This window comes from Neopsephotus bourkii, unplaced genomic scaffold (assembly GCF_033783945.1).
Source record: "Neopsephotus bourkii isolate Nb327-2 ecotype Australia unplaced genomic scaffold, CSIRO-AGI_Nbou_v1 NB_1780, whole genome shotgun sequence".
Classification (NCBI taxonomy): domain Eukaryota; kingdom Metazoa; phylum Chordata; class Aves; order Psittaciformes; family Psittacidae; genus Neopsephotus; species Neopsephotus bourkii.
In genome coordinates, this window is record NW_026902254.1 from 4,644,105 (window position 1) to 4,661,763 (window position 17,659).

A 17,659-nucleotide genomic window follows, 5' to 3' on the forward strand; every position below is an offset into this window, starting at 1 on the left:
TTGATCACCACTTGAACATATTTCCTACACTTTCAAACTGACTGTGGAGCATGAAGTCCACAGAAATCTGGATTAAAGGCTCAAAAATGATAAAGCTTCCCTAGCAGAGCTTTTGCTCTCGATGCAGAGGAAGTTTTCTTTGTATACAGCTAGCACATATTTTTAAATCTGATGGATGGAAGAGATTATGTGTACCCTGGGAGAAGTGCTGCGTCACCAAAGGATTCCCTGGAACATTAGCAGATTTTTTTCTTATGCATTCTATACAAAAACCTTACCAAGCTATATTTTACTTGACATCAGACTATTAACTCCCATCTGCACTTATGGAAGACTTTTTATAAAATTAAATGCTTCTCAAATTATGAAATAAATTGTTAAAATACATTTTGACCAGTAGTTTTCTACTTTGCCAAGAATTAGGTGGGATAGCAACAGATGTAGCAAGTAAATATGGCTCACACATTGACGTGTTACATTTACTTTATAAACATGCTGTTTAAAATTGTGGTGGTATTGTTGCTTTTTGGTGTTGTTTTTTTTTTTATTTTATTTTTTATTTCCAGAAAACAGAAAATCTGAAAAATACAGAGTACATAATTTAGCAGAGTTCAGGATATAGGAAAGGTATAGTATAGTAGGTCTTGAACTCCAAGGCTGAGATTCACTTGTTTAAGTAAATGATTTTTTTCTTCTTCCATTAAGCCACCACATTAGTGATGGGCTTGGCATGATTACCAAAAGATGTATAGATCTGTATTTAAAAGAGTGCTACAGGCTTTTATCATGCTACCGGAGTACTCTCACTAGTCTATACAGCTCTCCCCAAAGTAAATTTAAACCATAGTTTATATTCATATGCAAAGTAAAGCTTTCTTTGAAGGCTGTGATTATTACCATGTTTGAGGTTAAGCACATATTTATATAAATTGCTGGAGAAGGGGTAGTCTGTTCAGCATTTTGGAGAATCAAATCCAAATGTCCTGAATCAACTGCTACTGGTTTAATTTCCATGGCTGTGAGATCTGTCCCTGTGGGGTGTAGGGGAAAAAAAAGCAGCAGCTGTAATAGTTGTAATGAAGACTTTCTTTGTTGATGAGTGCTTTAGCCCTAAAATTGAGCTAATTGAAAATTGAAAATTGAGCTAAACACATAAAGTGTTGTGTGAGGAGTCAGTTCTTGCAGAAAAATAGAAGATGTGAGAAGATACAGGTAAAACATGGAAAGGGAAGTGCACAGGAATATAAGGCTGGAAATGGTCACCTGCATCATCAGATCTAATTCTCTGTAATCATAGAATCATAGAATAGTTAGGGTTGGAAAGGACCTTAAGACCACATAGTTCCAACCCCCCTGCCATGGGCAGGGACAACTCCCACTAAACCATGCCACCCAAGGCTCTGTCCAACCTGGCCTTGAACACCACCAGGGTTGGAGCATTCACAACTTCCCTGGATAACCCATTCCAGTGCCTCACCACCCTTACAGTAAAGAACTTCCTCCTTATATCCAATCTAAACTTCCCCTGTTTAAGTTTTAACCCATTACCCCTTGTCCTGTCACTGCAGTCCCTAATGAAGAGTCCCTCCCCAGCATCCTTGTAGGCCCCCTTCAGATACTGGAAGGCTGCTATAAAGTCTCCAGGAAGCCTTCTCTCCTCCAGGCTGAACAGCCCCAACTTCCTCAGCCTGTCTTCATATGGGAGGTGCTCCAGTCCCCTGATCATCCTCGTGGCCCTCCTCTGGACTTGTTCCAACAGTTCCATGTCCTTTTTATGTTGAGGACACCAGAACTGCACACAATACTCCAAGTGAGTTCTCATGAGAGCAGAGTAGAGGGGCAGGATCACCTTCTACCTGCTGGTCACATTCCTTTTGATGCAGCCCAGGATGCAGTTGGCTTTCTGGGCTGCAAGCTCACACTGAAGCCGACTCATGTTCAGTTTCTCACTGACCAACACCCCCAAGTCCTTCTCAAACCTGTAGCTGTGTCTGGGATTGCTCCGACCCAGGTGCAGGACCTTGCACTTGGCATGGTTAAACTTCATAAGGCTGGAATCAGCCCACCACACAAGCGTGTCAAGGTCCCTCTGGATGTCATTCCTTCCCTCCAGCATATAAACTGAACCACACAGCTTGGTGTCATCAGCAAACTTGCTGAGAGTGCACTCAATCCCAGTGTCCATGTCATCAACAAAGATGTTGAGCAAGACCGATCCCAAAACCGATCCCTGAGGGACACCCCTCATTACTGGTCTCCAGCTGGACATTGAGCCATTGACCACAACTCCTTGTGTGTGGCCATCCAGCCAGTTCTTTATCCACCGAATGGTCCATCTGTCAGATCTATGTGTCTCCAATTTAGAGACAAGAATGTCATGTGGAACAGTGTCAAATGCTTTGACAAGTCCAGGTAGGTGACATCAGCTGTTCTACCCCTGTCCATCAGTTCTGTAGCCCCATCAGCTTAGTCTGATTTCTCTTGTTGAAATGCTGCTCTGGCCTGAAACTCGTGGGCATTCTTTTCACATAGGGCAGCCAGGCATCCACATATCAAATACAGTAATATTCTAGGACCATGTTGTTCTTGTGAGCCTTTTCAAATAATTTAGCTTAACCCAACATGTCACAGAGCTCTCTGTTAGAAAAGAACTTGCAGGTGAGTGAGCTGATGCTGGGACTGCCATGTGAATTTGTGGTATCAAGGTAGCACTTGGGCATGTATCTTGGACAAATTGCCTAGACTTCTTACAGTGTCCACCCCTGACCTGCAGGTCCTCATAGTCTACAGGATCTTTAATTTCCTTTAAAATATGAGGGAACTGTGTATTTGAACAATGATTGCACTTTTTGTGGATCTAGCTACTAATAGATTATAAATTTTAGGCACCTAATTCCCTTTGAAATCAACTAGAGTGTGAACCTCCTGTTAGAGGGTTTCTTAAATGTCCATCTGCATTTTTATCTGTCAGCATCTTATAATTCGGTTTCTTATTCTTAGCCATCTTCTTTAGCATGTTCACAGGAGAAATATGTTAAGCATCACAAAGCTGGGGACCAGTGAAGTACTCACATGGATAGTGGTCGATTATACCTCTAGGCCATGTGATCCTGCATTCACTTCAGCTAGCTTCATCCTTTCAGAAAACACTAGCAGATCAATTGTTTCCAGAGCTGTGAAGCAGCAAGGTTAGGCCTTTTGCTCAGCATGTGTGTAAAAAAAAATATGTTATTGTAACCTTCATTGTTTGAAGAATGCTCGGAGATCAAAAACAGTGTTCTTTATAATTGCTTTTGTAAAAGCAGCCTTAAACAAAGAAACTGGAGTGTTTTATATGGTGAAGGGAGAACAATGAGGGTCGGGGAAAGCTGGACTGTTAAGAACGCTGCATTACAATGGAGATTCGCAGAGCATCTTGGTAGTCATTCACCAGGCCAAGGTGACACAGCTATAAGCAGTTTTCCTAAAGTATGAATTTGCATTTAGAATAGGAAGGGCTTGTTTGCTTCTTTATTTTCTGTGAATTTCTGGAGCCTGAAATGTGTGCTATTCAAGAAAGGAGTGCAACATCAAAATCTCAGGAAGTCTTCACAACAAAAAATGAGGAAAATAGGCAGCTCAAGTATTTTTAAGTGCTTTATTTAATAGCTTAAAATATTTCTCCTCTATTTGACTGTGGGGTTTTTGAGCCTTTTGTTTTATTATATTTGAAACTTATATTTAGTTCAGGAAAAGTAATTTTAAGATTTCAAAGTCCCAGGATGAAATGTTTTGATGTTTTCTGAGCTTTTTATATGTAATTACCCAGATTTTTCAAGGTCAGTTCTTTCTTGCTTCAAATGAAGAGGTATTTTCTGATTCAATATATATGACAGAAATATTCACATTGGTGTTTTTAAAAGCTCTTTTTACAGTAAGGACACAGTTATTACTATTTGATAGCTGTGTTACATGTATTCTAGTATCTATAATTAGTGCAGAATATATTCATTAATGAATATCTCTTGTTTCTTGGAAAGCTTAATTTTTTTTATCATGTTTCCAGTGAGATTTAGTATAGATTGGTAGTATCGTGTGCAGACCACTAATGCAACCCCTGGCCATGGCAACCTTACTCCATATAGTGTATCCAGTATAGAATATGAGAAGTGTATATAAATGTCCTTAAAAGTATTTAGGCAGTGGTTTGATTAGTGTGTTTGGGACTTACTGCTCCAGATACTGTATTCTTTTATCCTTAGGAAGGAGCCACAGCCTAGTTTTGGAAAGACCAAGGGTAAATTATTCAGATATTTAAGTGTTTTAGGCATTACAGCAGCTAAATGGTTCCACTGCTGTTCTGGCATCCTGAAGCAGTTCTGCTGTAACTCACAGGGATACTAATGATAACTTTCTGGGTGCACTTCTAATGGGCAACTGTCCCTGCAAGTCATTGCTGGCTCCTGCCCCACAAGGCCTCCAGCCTCTATCTGCTGTGAGGATGATGCCCAGCAGCTGGGACAAGAGTGTGAACCAGCACACACAGCACAGTTGCTTTGGGTTTACACCCCTGTTTCCAAGAACATATTTTGGCTCAGACTCCCCAGGATGAGGTATTAGGGCAAAAGATGAAGACAAAGCAAATGCTAAAGGCCATGAGGACTTGCAGAGTACTAAACTTTAGACCCAGGGGCCTCATGGCATATTCAGCTGTGCCAGTGGGAATACTGGTCACAGGAGATGGGAGAATTAGCAATGAAATAGAACAGGAGCAACAAAGTAGCCTTATTATTTTTTTAATCCCAGTTAATACAGAGAATTAATGTAGCAAAGTGAAATAATTGATTTTAAGTGAAATTAACACAAGTTCACATCTCACAGAGCTGTGATAGTATCATGCTGCACCTGAAAGTTCTGCAGAAAAGATGAGAAAAAACGTAGTTTTTGAAACCCAGTGAGTCATCTTATGGAGGAAGTCCCGTCTGAGTAAAAGAAATGTAGCTGGAGGGACTGCAAATATCCTTCTTAAATGCAACTTTTAGTACTCAAAGGTAACTGACAGAGCTTGGTGTGATTTTTCAGGCAGTGTAAAGGATGAGTTCTGATAATAATATCATACACTCAAACTGAAGCTGTATTCTCAATGAGTTCAAGTACAGCTAGCTGACATGATGCTGAACATGACTTGTCTTTGCTATATCAGCTGCAAAATCAGCATTATCTTGGCAACTGTTAAAAATGGAATAGGATGGAAATGTCCTGTGTAAGCAGGACTGTTGAGCTACTGTGTAAATATAGAGTTTTTATTACTGTTTTATTATACTTTCACACGTAAAGGAAAATACTGTTACAATATCCAACATTTAACTCGCATTTCTAAAGCAGTTTTTAAAAATTATGATAGATGTTAACAAATATGCTTTTGGCTTTACTGCAGTATGAAGGAATATATCATAAAATGACCAAAAGATAGAACGCTTTGGTCAATTTCTTCAGAAGTATTTTATCGGAAGGTTTTACTGTCCCTCCCATAAAACTTATGCAGCAAACATGTTCATAGAGCTAAGGCTTTCATATTCTTTACCAACCTCTACACTAAAAAAATAGCTTCTCCCTTTGTGAATATTTAATAAACACTATGCTGCAGCCAAATTGTATTTTGTGGAGAATTCATTTGATACAGAAAATATTTTAGAGGACATTTACAGAAAGAGTATTAAGGAACTAACCATAAAATTAATTTATGTCTATGTATTGTGGTTGGTGTTTTTTTCTTTTCTAAACTTTAATAAAATGGTTTAGCAAATATTTATGTAAATTTTGAAGTATGATACAATATTTTACATTTGTTCCAGTACACTGAGCAACAGAATTTCAGTAATAGCAGTATACCTCCTCCAAATGAAACCAAACAACCCTCATTTTCATCTACAAGAAAATACTGTAAAAATCGCACAAATGAATGTGAAGATTTGGATTTCAAAATTGCTTGGTAGGGTTTAGACCTTCAATCTCTCATCATCATGGCTTGACTTCGTGAACGAAGATTTGGGAAGGGCTTTACCCACGCTCACTACAAGCGAGCTGATGACTAAGAAGGCCAATGTGGGGTAGGCAAATCCGGCCGCAGCAGAAGGTCTCCTTGGGTGGAACAGGTGGGACACGATTCTTCCTGCATTGTCTTTTCTCCTTGAGACTAGTTCTTCGTGAACTCTCAAAGGAGTCAGCGGCATTATGTATGGTGTGCCTCCAAGTCTCTCGATTGGAGGCCAAGGTGGACCACTGATGGTAGTCAGTATGGCCAAGGGTAAGGTATTGTTTCAGGGAGCCCTTATATCTCTTCTTTGGGGCACCTCTCTTGCGGCTACTGGTGGCAAGTTCACCATAAAACACGATCTTGGGGAGGCGGTGATCCTTCATTCTAGAGACGTGCCCTGCCCAGCGCAGCTGCAATTTCAGCAATATGGCCTCGACGCTGGTGACCCCTGCCTGTTCGAGGACAGTGACATTAGACACATAGTCAGTCCAATGGATGTTTAGAATTGTATGGAGGCAGCGCTGATGAAAGCGTTCCAGGAGTCGCAGGTGATGACGGTAGATGACCCATGATTCAGACCCATATAAAAGAGTAGACAATACAATGGCTCTGTAGACACTGATCTTTGTACTTTTCTTCAGGTGTTTATTACACCAGACTCTTTTATGGAGTTTTCCAAAGGCTCTATATGCCTTTGCTATTCTGTTGTCTATCTCTTTGTCGATCGTGGCATCCGAGGAAATGATGCTTCCCAGATAGCTGAACTGCTGAACTGTCTTAAGGTCTGACTCGCCGATGGCAATATGGGGATGGCGATAATCTTCTTGCGGTGCAGGTTGGTAGAGGACTACTGTTTTCTTCAAGCTGACTTCCAGCCCAAAAACCTCAGCCGCCTCCGCAAAGCAAGATGTTAAACGCTGCAGAGCTGCTTCTGTGTGGGCAACAAGGGCGGCATCATCAGCAAAGAGCAGTTCACGGACAAGATGATTTAGGGTCTTAGTGTGGGCCTTCAGTCGCCTTAGATTGAATAGACTACCATCGGTACGATATCGAATATAAATGCCGTCTTGTTTGTCGAGGTCTGCTGTAGCCCTTCGGAGCTTCATGCTGAAGAAGATTGTGAGTAAGGTTGGTGCGAGAATGCAACCTTGTTTCACACCACTGGTTATTGGGAAAGGCTCAGAGAGTGCATCACCATACCTGACTTGGCCTTGCTGATCCTCATGTAACAGAATAATCATTTTGAGGAACTTGGGGGGACAACCCAATCGTTCTAACATCAGCCACAAGCCTTTCCTGCTCACAGTGTCAAAAGCTTTGGTGAGGTCAACGAAAGTTACGTATAACCCCTTATTCTGTTCTCTACACTTTTCTTGCAAATGTCTGAGAACAAATATAATGTCTGTGGTACTTCTATTAGCCCTGAAACCACACTGACTTTCAGGTAGAAGTTCTTCTGCGATGGCAGGTACTAGTCTGTTCAATAGTATTCTTGCAAGAATTTTACCAGCAATGGAGAGCAGAGTTATACCAGGGTAGTTTGAGCAGTCTGACTTGGCACCTTTTTTCTTATACAGAGTGACGATGATTGCATCATGAAAGTCTGACGGTATTTTGCCTTGTTCCCAACAGCACACAACTAGCTCATGAAATTTAGCGTGGAGTGCTTGGCCTCCATGCTTCCATATTTCAGGTGGGACTCCGTCAAGTCCCAAGCTGCCTTGCCAGTTTTCACCTGCTGTATGGCCTTAAGAGTCTCTCCCATGGTAGGGGCTAAATCCAATTCGTTTTTCACCGGATGTTGCAGAATGTGCTGGATTCCTTCGCCTTGGACTACACGATTAGCACTAAAGAGGGTTTGAAAATGTTCAGACCAATGATTCAGGATGGAGATTTTATCTGTAAGAAGCGTTTGTCCATCTGCACCAAGTAAGGGGCTTTGAACCTGGAATGTGGGTCCATACACTGCCTTCAGAGCCTCATAGAATCCTCTGTGGTCACCCAAATCTGCACATAGTTGAGTCTTTTCTGCTAGGTTGAGCCACCACTTGTTCTGGATGTGTCTAAATTTCTGTTGGAGTTTGCTACATGCAAGACGAAAGGCTGCTTTTCTTACATGGCAGAGTGGGTGAGCGAGGTGTGCTTGATGAGCAGATCTCTTTCTTGTCAGCAATTCCTGAACCTCCTGGTTGCTATCGTCAAACCACTCTTTGTTTTTCTTTGAGGAGAACCCAATGGATTCTACGGAGGACTGCAGGATGCTATTTTTGATATGTTGCCAAAGTGCTTCAGGAGAAGAATCTATACGTTAGTCTTCAAGCCTAGTTTGAAGGTTAGCCTGAAAGCTGTCCCTCACTGCAGCTATTTGAAGATTATCAACATTGAGCCTCCTCCTCGGAATGCCGCCCCTCTTAGGTTTGGGCTTGAAGTGGAAATTAAGTTTGCAGCGCACAAGGCGGTGGTCTGTTTGGCATTCTGCACTAGGCATCACTCTGGTCTGGCAGACATCAAGAATATTTCTCTGGCGCACTAAAACATAATCAATAAGGTGCCAATGTTTAGATCGAGGATGCATCCAGGTTGTCTTCCAGCTATCTTTCTGCTGGAAGATAGTGTTGGTGATGGTAAGCTGTTGCTCTGCACAGAACTCTAGTAAGAGATGACCGTTGTCATTGCAGCTGCCAACACCATGCTTGCCTAGTACTCCTTTCCAGGCTACTAACTTCAGAAAACTCCCAGGAAACTATTGCTTTATAAAACCAGTGTCAACATTTCAGCCCCTTAGAATCTATTCAAAGCCATAGGAAACACAACATTACCACCCAAATCTTCTGATTAGATGGATCAGGATTCTTTCCCTCTCCCTTTTGTCTCACTCTTAGGTGCCAGCTCTCTTCTACTTCTACTCCCAAAGGAGAGGACATAAGGAGATACCTGCTTATTCCTTTTTAAATGTGAAGACCCTCATTCTGCTCCATCACATCTCAGCAGCTTTTCTGTCTTCTTTCTGCTCCCAGTCCCAAAACAAAACAAAAGCACTGGTCTAACTCTTCTAGCACTGCTTTCAGTACTGAAAAAAACTGTACATAATGCTTTTTTGCTTCTTATCCCAAGATTTCTCCCCATTTTGTGGCCCCTGATTGATCCTTCAGTTCTGTATTTGTGGTCCTTGTTCTTAGTCTCCTTTGAATAAATACAAATCGCTGGTTATATTTGCCTATGCTTCAAAAGCAGAATAGCAGCAGGTAAGCAGTAGGTTTGGCTGTATACATCATTACTGACACAGTCCTATTGGTCATGCTTAAGCTGGTCCATAGCGAATTAGCATCTTAATGTATTCTATGACTTTCTGCTCTTCAAGTAGCTATTCAGGTTTCTTCCGTAAAGTTGTTTTGTTTAGGGAGCTGTCAGGCTTTTTTACTTGTGTTGGGGTTAGCTATGCCTCTGCGGATATCCCGACTTGACAGGCACTCTTCGACAGTTCCCTAACAGCAGGAGATCTATCAGAGGTCGTATGTGCTGGACTTCCTCCTTGACAAGGGAGCAGAGAGGAACGACCCCTGTAGAGCCTTCCAGACTGTAAAAACAAAGAAATGAGCTACTGTAGCACTCGGTCTTTTGGTCTTTTGATATTAAAGCAATCGCTCCCTGTCAGGACTTCAGTGCCTCATTCCTCTTCCTGGGGCCAACCTCCTCTGTAGTACTCGCATCAGATGCTGATGCCCTAGGCTCTGCTTGATCCCTCTTACTACTTCCTTTGGCATTTGCCAAATCACCCACGCTATTCATACTGGAAGTCTTACCCAGCCGCTTTGAAGCCCTTAGGCAGAGTTTGCTCTGTCCAGATGCACTGTGGTGACCCTCTTTTCTGCATCAGCATAGCTGTTCTATGTCTCCCCAGACAGATGAGGGAGAAAAAGGAAAGCCTTTTTCTCAAAGAATCCCAAAGGTTGTCTTCAGGCAGTGACTCAAGTTAGAATAGGCGGCCAGTGCTCTGAGTCTAAACTGTCTGTATCACATTTTTAAACAGAACAGCAGATAAAACTAACAAACATTAGGAGGTTTCCTTCAGAAGGAAGGCATCTGCAGCTTAGCGAGGCTGTCTGCCAACCTTAACATGCAAACCTAGCTGTAAACAGAAAGGACCAAGGGTTGCTACTTTTCTACCTTGAGGATGTTATACTTGTTCAAAACAAGTCCTAAGAACTGATTTTAACACTTTTTAAAGGAGTCTCTACTCTGGATAATTTCAAATGCCCTGGAAAGCTCTTTCTCTGCTCTTATGGCCTTTGTGTGTGAACACAACGGAGCTTGTGTATCTTCATTCCTCTACATCACACCAGGACCTTTGTGGTTCTGTTGTTGTTCTCTTACATTCAGGGTTATGACTGAATTCTTCCCAACTTCAGCTAGATAATTCATAAGGCTTTTAGGATTTCTCTTGCCTCTTTGGGATCATCTGCCAAAATGACTGTCTGATGAATCTTAGCTAAGTAATAATTTTGAGCTAAGCCAAACTCAAGGGAGACAGTGATGGCTTCCCCTGAAAACTATGGTGCTTCTTAAAAACTGCATTTAGCTCTAGCAGCCCTTCATCAGAACCAAGACAACTCCAAGAAAGGCAAGATTGGAATTTGGAAGTGTTCCTCTTGATGAGACTGATCTGATGACTTTTTTTGGGTGAATATATGCTGTGAGATGAGTGTGGAAGGGAAGGATATAAAAGTAAGAGGAGAAGCACTGGATGTAATCATGGCTCTTGGTAAGAGGAACGTCGGCTTTTACAACAGCAAGCTGTGAATGGGATAGTGGCATCAGCCAGGTGGACATTTCCTTGTAGATAGTGTTTTTCTTGACCCAAACGTACACTGAAGGCCTGTAATCTGGTACTGCGTATGTGTGTGTATGTCTGTTGCCATGTTTACTACTCCCAAGTGTGGGCACAACAAAATCAGCATTCCTGTTTTCTTATTCAGCCTTTCTTATTCATAAGTGACAGAAATGATGACAAACTTCACTTCACTTGTTGGACCAGAGGGGAAGGAGATGTATGGCAGCTTTCTCCCGTGCCTAGTGTGTGCCATGGATCTTGACGTTCAAGACTAGTTTGACTATCTGAGGAAGCTGTTTTCGGATCAAGAAGAAGAAGGAGGCCGAGGAGCAAGAACAGTATATGACTAGTCTGATTTCTTCATTTAGCTCATATCCACTGCTCTTCCCAGTCTTTGTCTCCACAGATGTCATTGGTTGTGAGAACTGGGTCAGACCATGGCTTTAAGGTTTTGCAAAGCAGTGCTTAGTTCTTCTGGTTTTAAACCTGGAAATAAATCAAAACTATTTAATTAATCTTACTATATATTTCATAAGTACTCCAGGTTTGAAGTGTCTTGGACCTCAGTCATTAAACATATACCTTAATTATAATCTATATCCTTCTTAAGGACTGCCCTAAAATTACTGTTTCAAATCTCCATTTCACATGTGTATTTTTAGAATGGGAGGATAGGACTAATTTTAAGTTTGTTTGAATAAATATAATTGTGTATAACTATATTTTAAAATAACTTTATCGGTTACTGTGACTTCCATTTTGCTACCCCTTTAAAATATTTGTCTTGAAAGAACATTGTAGCATTGTCTTTAGCTTTCTTTTTTCTGACTCATGTGCTGGTGATTGACAGATACAGCCTTAGAAGCAGCATAGCAGTTTTTTGGACTGGGATCCCTGTCAGTGTATGCTGCTACATTGAGCTTTTCACCTCAGCTAGAACATGAATAACTTGTGCTTTCAGGAATTAAATGTCACATTCACAGTTTCTTTGATTCTTTTCTGATTGGTTTTCTTCGAACAGAAGGAACTGTTGTAATGGCCCCAGCTCAGATAGAGACCAGAGAACATATTCTTTTTCCCCTTTGGATTATTTTTTTTGACAGTCTTCCTGGTTTTGTCAGATTGTTCAATATACCGTTTTGCTCACATGGGAGAAAACAGTTATTATGTTTTACTTGCCAATGGCGCAGAAAATGACATGAGTGTTTTGCTTATTGATCATCTTAAAGTTCTTCATGAGCATTAGGCATCTATAAAAATTGGTTATTACTTTTGATTAGAACCAAGATTATTTTCTTTTTCTTTTAAGATGCACCTATTTTGCATGCAAGTGATTTAGAACAGTGTCATTAGTAAAATATGTGAGAGATACTACCGATCAGACACATACGTTAAGTATTCTGGTGTCACTATGAACATAAGCTTGTTACAGAGACCTGTTGTTGGCAAGCTCATTTTGAAAAAGTCATTATTATAAATTGCTTCAACTAGTCAGATCATATAAAATCTACTTGTACTGTAATATTCCAGATGCTTTATTACTGTTCTTCAGTGTAGTGAGTTGCCAATTTCTCCCTCCTGAGAATGTATGACAGATTGTAATACAATCTGTTGACGTTCTTGATTGTAACTAAAGTATATCATTGTCACCCATGCTAAAAAGCTGGGACATATAGTGTAAATATGTAATTTTGTGAAATGCATGCTCGTGTTTTGTGTTCCAGCAATTTCAAATGGTACACGACAATATACTTGATCTGGTGAAGAGGCGAATCAGAGCCAGAAGAAAACAGCAGATAATTAAAGCAGTAAAATATAGTGGATACACTGATTCTCTGAACAATACATGTTAAATTGTCTTTAGTGTGTGTGCAGGCATTTGAAGAAAGGGAGAGTCAAAAAAACAGAGGAAATTATATTTTTGTTGGTCCCACCCTGCATTTTCTTCTATAAAAGGTCCAGGCACAACAGCCGTACCAACACAACGTTGCAGATGGCTTGAAAGTGAATGGCAGAAAGGAAGTAAGTTCACATGCTTGTGCCACAGCACCTCACTGAGCTGTCACAGAAGGGCAAAGGCATGGCATGGTGTGTGCTCTGGTCTATGAAGGGAGGAAGAGACTTTTGCAAGGTGATGAGATTCTTGTGCTGTGGGGCCAAAAAAAGAATTCATGGTGGATTAAAAGAGTGAAAAATATCACAGCCAAGTCAATGACAGGAAATTAGTTAGGAAATGTAGATTATTTCCTCCCTTCCCCTGTGGAGGAAGATCAGGGATAGAAAGGCTTTATTTGTTCCCTCACCATCATAATTTCTTAATGTATATTTCCCTCTCAACTTCCTTTCCATCATAGTGTTTCTTCATTCAAGTTCTTTGTGGTTGGAGCTCAGGGAAGTGTTAGGCACATTCCCACTTAGCAAATGATGTAGCTACCTAAAATGTAGCTGACTTGGTCTGGTCCTCTCACTCTCTCACATCTACACATGTAGTATCTTCTCTGAGCACCTTGGTCATGAGACTGGAGACCTAGACCTGCCACCAGCTTTGGGTACTGCCACTGTGTCATACTCTCAAAGCTCTTATAACCCACAGCGGGATTCACGTGTAGCTTGACCTAACAGTGACTGCCTATTAAAGCAGTGGTCCTGCTCCCCTTGTCTATGTTTGGCTTCTCCCACTTGATTGGAAGTTGCAGTTGTGCAGCAGAACACCACCCTGCAGAATCACAGCTCATTTTTGTTGGTCCACCACTTGTGGCTGTGCAGACTTGGGGTAGGACTCAGACAGCTTTAGAAACCTTCCCCTGGAGGGCTTCCCACTCCAGGAGTGCCAGTTTGGATGGGCTCCATAGAGCTGTAACACAACATTGTGCCATCAGATTTCCCAGTGGAGATAGTGATCCTTCCTTCCTGCACATAGTGCTTCTGTGTTCCCAGATGGACTGTACCCCACAGTCATGAGATACTAACATTTGGATATACTGTGTTACAACAGCAAAGAAAAAGAACTTGTGTTTTCCACATTTCAAATACTTAAATAGGGCTGTATGACAGGAACTCTCCTGTGGTCTGTCTAGGCAACACATAATCCTGAGGATGAGTCTTGAAGAAAGAAAGAAAGGAATAAAGTAAGACATGGTGGTTTTAAGCCTTTTTCCCTTTAAACCCAATTTCCCCTCCTCTGCTTCAGCTGACTGTTTTCCAAGGCTTCAGGGTTTTTTATTTTTTTCCCCTTCCCCTGTTAATTTTGTAATACATGGATTAGCAGACAAAGAGAAAAAAATGAGGTGGTAGCTTTACTGCTAGTCTTCTACTAAATGTCTTGGAAAGATACAGTAATCATAGAATCATAGAATAGTTAGGGTTAGAAAGGACCTTAGGACCTATAACAGAAACTGTCTCTTGGAATTCAGGTATAAGATCAGGCTCTGTCATAGTGAAAAGCACAAGACACAGCTGCTCTACTAAAATTGTAAGTAGTACATGCACATTTGTAAACACACTTCATGGAATACATTGGAAACAGCATGTAGCTATCTCAGGCTATAATTTGGTCTGAGACAGAAAATAATGATGTTAATTCACAGCTCTATTAATTACACTGAAAGTGTTATTTTTTAAACATGTCACATTGAAAACAGCTTTTGTTCTTAATTGTATTTGATTTCAGTAGAGAAGCTCTGTAATTTCCATGGTGTATGAGGTAGCTGTGAGTACACACTGGAACAAAAAGCTGATTTATAAAAGGTATGTATATTGGAAAGGAATTACTAGGTTCTGCCTACATCTTTGAAAGGAGCTCATAAAGTCAAATAGGTGGTCCTGCTTCCCTGGCAGCTTGTGAAGCCATTCACTGGGAACCAGATCAACTTTCAGTTAAGCATGTTGCTCAGGTCCTGTTCTGTCTTTGCTTGTGCTGAATAATACCTCCCATTGGGAAGTCAATCATTTCCATGTTGTCAAACCAGTAATTGCAGAGGTGGCAAAATTGGTAGGTTACTGTACAGGCAAATTTTATTTACATGATATTTTAAGTTTTAGGAGAACTAGGAGTGTTTTTATTCTTAGAAGGTTGAATATAGTTTCCTGAATATTGTAGAAAAGTATATAGTTCCATTAGTTAATTTAAATACTGCATAAAACTCAGTAAGTGGCTGTTTATTTACTACGAGCCAATTTAAATATGTAATATTTGGGTTTTCTTCTTTCTGAACATGACTAGTCCTATCTGTGGACTATGTTACTGTACAAAGGGAAAGTATTAATTGTATACGAAGATTTGAAATATACATGTATATACTTGCTTTTTCTGGTAGCAGATGGTGCTGAAAGAAGATCATCTCAAAGGGGTCATTGCAAGATAATATGGAGATCAAACAAACAAATTTATGTCTTAAGATAAGTCACGTTCAGTAACATAGACTTTTGTTTTAAGGTGATACATTGCCGGTAGTTTAAATATTAACAAAAAATTTTCTGTGGTACCCAATACTTCCGCATGCAAGTAGGCCTGTTAATGTCAAAAATTTCCAGACTAATGCCCTTTGTCTCTTTGTTATTTTTATAACATCTATTTCCTTAAAATTCCTCACGAGATCAGCTAACGATAGCGTTATTAAACTGAACATGATGAAAAGAGAGCACTGAGGCACAATCAGCCATTTTCTGCAGTGATATTCTTAAGACGTTATCTCTAAAACCCCAATAAAATAGTGTCATAAATGTTGTCTTGGATTATTTTCAAAGCTTAGTCTGTTCTGACACCAAGCTTCACAGATCCATCTGGCTTTTAAGTATGCATTTCTGTTCAGACTGTGATGAGTTTGGTGGCCCTGGCTGCTTTTTCGGGGAGCAGCCCCTCCTTTTGCTACATCTGCTCATGGGGTTTTCCTGTAAAAGAGCCCCCACAACTATGAGCATATTTATATATAAATATAAGATAATCTCAGCATGAAAAATTTTAAAGTGATGAGGAAAACTTTCAGGAATTCACCTGGCTGAACCGTGCTTAGCCAGGCTGACCCATTTTCTGGTTTCTCTCCCTGCAGGTTGCTAGCTTGTGATGGAGGGATTTCTGTAACAGTGTGGGCTGGGTCATCGAGATAGCTGCTTAGAAGTGCCATGAACCCTATTTATTATAGTGAAAGGGAAAAACCCCACAATGATGATAAACTGTGATACTGAATAAAGGGAGTTGGCAGTCACCGTTTATGTGGACATGGAATATGACTTAGAAATTGGAAAGATTGCTATTGCTACTCCTGTGTGAAATATTAATTTAAAACCATTGCACAGAAACATTTGGGCTTTGCTTTTATTTTTTATTATTTTCAGGGAAGAAAACAAAATTAGTAGTGATAGACTTTGTATATGTACTTACTAATTTTTGTGAAGAATGCTCTATAAACATAAGCCATATTTTCCTGTGGATTAGTATATATCACATTCTGTTCTACATCAGGACCATTGTTTTGTCCTCCAACAAATAGATAGTTCTCTTTAAAGGATAAGAAATGAGAAGCATGGCAGTAGGTCAGTGGGTAATATATATCTGCTCTCACTTGTTTAAATTTTATTTCCTCTTTACACCCTGGCTCAGCAGTATCTGGAGACTTGTTCCCTGGGCTAATGCAGTCTTTCCACATGAAAAGTGCTTGATCTGTTCCTTATCTACACTCCAGTTGCTGGCACCAGTGTTTCATCTGCTTGGTGTGAAAATGCACAGAAAGCAAATACGTATCACTCCAGTGCTGAGGTATCCTTCTTCTAGAATCTTTAGCTCAGCTTAGTTTCATTAAGCGAGGTTTTTCCTTTCAGCAATATACATGACCTCTTGTCCTTCACCCTAGAGAGAGAGTGAAAAAATAAAGAAAGGAAAAAGGTCTATGAGGTTTCAAAAGCAAAAATGCTTGGAGCCATACTGCCTTTCAAAGAGAGATAGTGAAATTTACCTTGTGTATCTAAACATATATAGAATTATTACATCCTTATTATTGCACATAACTACACAGACGCATACGCGCACATTCACTCACTCTACTTGTGACATGGTAGCTATTAACAATGGTGTTCTCAAAAAAAATAAAAAAACCTAGCGCTGTTTGTTGCTAAAACCTTTTTTCTGCTATTAGCATCAATACAAGTCCATGCTGCACATTAGCTAAAATAATTAGTTCAATTTATCATGTCCTTTTTTATTCTAGAGCTTTTATGTGGTATTTATAGATGTTCATTTAAAAACGCACATCTGCATAACACTGATTTTTTTTTTTAGAGAAGCAAAGGCTTGTTTGCTCTTATTAACTGGTATGATTTGGGGCTCAACATTATGAAAATCAGATTACTATTAATCTACTAAAATTCATTACACTTTAACCTCTAGCATGACATTCTGAAATCTGGAATATCTCTTAGATCTCACTCAAGGAAACTCAGAGATTATTTTATGAATATTAAAAATAAAATAATTTTCAATGGAGACTTCCTATTCAAAACCACATTTGCAGTAATTTAAATTAACATTCCCTGTAAACCCCCACAAATCTCTGCACATCAGAGGTGATTAAAAAGAAATTAAAAAAAATAAGAGGGTGATGAACTGCCACAACAGCTTAGCCATGCACACACTATTCAATTACCAGATTACCAATAGAAGAGAGAACTGTAAATCATAATGGTGAAAAATTTCAGTGACATGCCACAAGCCATGTATTGTATCAGTCAGAACAAAAAGAATGTAAGAAGGTAGCAGAAGTAAAGCCCTTAATTCACTGATTGTGTGTTTAAAAAATTAATCATTGTAATATTTAATT

The 17,659-nt window shown here is 40.0% G+C and overlaps 1 long non-coding RNA gene across 1 annotated transcript in view; it reads left to right on the plus strand.

Annotated features, from left to right (window-relative positions):
• LOC133226390 (uncharacterized) overlaps window positions 1-16,212 on the plus strand; it is a 38,730-nt gene extending 22,518 nt beyond the window's left edge. Inside the window, exon 2 of the long non-coding RNA XR_009729494.1 lies at window positions 15,896-16,212. This is a non-coding gene — a long non-coding RNA (uncharacterized LOC133226390). The remainder of the gene's footprint in view (window positions 1-15,895) is intronic.
• The last annotated feature ends 1,447 nt before the right edge of the window (window positions 16,213-17,659 follow it).